The sequence below is a fragment of the Microtus ochrogaster genome, chromosome 15 (assembly GCF_000317375.1).
Source record: "Microtus ochrogaster isolate Prairie Vole_2 chromosome 15, MicOch1.0, whole genome shotgun sequence".
In the NCBI taxonomy this organism is placed as follows: domain Eukaryota; kingdom Metazoa; phylum Chordata; class Mammalia; order Rodentia; family Cricetidae; genus Microtus; species Microtus ochrogaster.
The window spans coordinates 27,586,996-27,589,298 of NC_022017.1; the positions used below are offsets into that span (position 1 = coordinate 27,586,996).

General features: G+C 45.6%; 1 protein-coding gene across 2 annotated transcripts in view; it reads left to right on the top strand.

The window, feature by feature from the left end:
* Ttll1 (tubulin tyrosine ligase like 1) overlaps window positions 1-2,303 on the top strand; it is a 26,297-nt gene that overhangs the window by 17,390 nt on the left and 6,604 nt on the right. The gene's annotated exons all lie outside the window — the stretch shown is intronic.

A 2,303-nucleotide genomic window follows, 5' to 3' on the forward strand; every position in this document is an offset into this window, starting at 1 on the left:
AGAGAGAGAGAGAGAGAGAGAGAGAGAATGAATGCGGAAGTTACCTCTTCAGGAGAGAGACTGAGAGAGAGTCAGGCTGGAGGAGGTGGGAGATCTTGCCTTGGTAGAAGGGGAGGGTTGGGAGTGGACAGCACTTGTCTCTTAAAGGGGCAGGGTACCCAGGTGACAGGACAGGCTAGTAGATCATAATATTCCCATCTCTTTCTTATAATAAAAAGGTGGGAGGTTAGGCAGAGCAGGCTAAAGGAATTGGGACGGTGAGTTCTCAAGACTGCTTCCTGCTTATTTATGGGTATTGTTTGGGGGGGGGCACCTGAGAAAGCTGGATACTGGTCACATCCTGGGGTATCTGGTTTACTCCTGTCCTGTTTGTGGTATGGAACTGTCCAGTGTCTCTTTGGACCTGGCAAGGTGTTGGCAGAACAGAGGACAAAGTTAAGTTTAGGAAGAAAAATTTTAGGATTAGAGAATTGAGAAGGGTGTGTCTAAACCTGTTCAAGGTGGATTCTTTAATTTGGCTCCCTGGAACTCACAAGAATTTTGAGTTTGTGAAAACATAAGTTTTAAACAGCAACATATTTATGCCAGAATGACTGTGGCTGATATTTTGCATAATGAAAAAGTATCTTTAAGACTATGAAAGGCAGCGTGAGAGAGAAATTTGATAGCATGTATTTGTCCTCACACCTTTATAACTTGCAGGCACACACCTTAATAAGTTGTATTTATAGTTTGCTGAAATTTGTTTGGTGAGGCTGTTCTTTTAAACTGGCAAAACCTCTCAGCTGTCAAACTGCATCAGAGATCTTTGAGAAGGATAAAATTTTACTTGAGTTATTGATTAAAAACGACAGAGAACTTACAGAGCCGTTTGTGAAAATGTAAGTTTTAAACAGCAGCATATTTATACCAAAATAACTATGATATGACTGATATTTTTGCATAATGAAAAGTATCTTTAAGACTATGAAAGGCAAGCCAGGTGGTGGTGGCACACACCTTTAATCCCAGCACTCAGGAGGCAGAGGCAGGCGGATCTCTGTGAGTTCAAGACCAGCCTGGTCTACAGAGCTAGTTCCAGGACAGGCTCCAAGCCACAGAGAAACCCTGTCTCGAAAAAAAAAAAAAAAAGACTATGAAAGGCAGCATGAGATAGAAATGTGATAGTTTGTACTTGTCCTCATTGACCGCTGCCTCTTGTGGAACTGCCCCCCCCCTTATAGTTTTGAAAAAGAATAACACCTTTGGAAACAGCCTGCTTTTTTGTCCCAAACCTCAGGTCTGTGATTTGTTGCTGGGTTGCAGTTTTCAGGCAGACAGTTTCTATTTTTGAGTGATAGGAATAAGCACTGGTGTGCTGTGCCCCATCTTCAGGACTTCACAGATGGTGTCTCTGAGGTGTCTTAGCTTCCCCGTATAACCCACAAGCAAATGGGGGCTCTGACCCCAGAGCTAAGAAAAGAGGAAAAGGTGCCTGACCCAAAGCCAGTCGCCTTGTCTCCCATGCCCTCTCTCAGGAGGAGCAGGAAGGCAGCCAACTCACTGCTGAGGTCTCTTGCAGGACCCAGAGTTCCTCAGCTCACCCTCTGCCACTGACCTAGCCACTGACAGACCCACCCACTTTTGTGGGACCTGAGGACATAGGGCCTGGGGATATGGGATGGTGATATGACCCCACGGTTGCAGAATTCCCAGGTTGCACCCATCTTCCTCCCTGAGAAGAGTCTTGTGCACATTTGCCTCACGGAAGGGGCACTTCTCCTGGCCCTCCGCGAGCCTGCTGCAGTCTAGTGTCTGTTCTTTGATTCTCTGGGTGGCAGTTCTCAAGATTTTGAAGTAGGCAGGATTTTTGTTTTGTTTGATTATGTGTAGGTGTGTATGTGTGTGTGTGTGTGTCTGCATGTGGGTGAGTATGGCTGCCCACAGGCCAGAAGCATTGGCTCCCCTGAAGCTGGAGTTACAGACTGTTGTGAGCGGCCTGATATGGGTTCCAGGAACTGAACTAGGGTTCTCTGTAAGAGCAGTCAGTGCTCTGAGCCATTTCTCCAGCCCCCACTCCTTTGTTTACTACATATGGAAACTTTATTTAAGTGAATTAAAAATTACAATGGAAATCTAGAAATTGAAAGGAAATAGGCTTACTTGGAAACAGGTCTATAATCTGGTTTTTAACCTGGTTGCACAGGTCTGAGAGGAATAAGAGGAAGCCTGGTGTGTGTGTGTGTGTGTGTGTGTGTGTGTGTGTGTGTGTGTAGGACAGGAAGACAGCAGCAGTTTGGGAGGACCCCTTTGGTCTCTGAGGA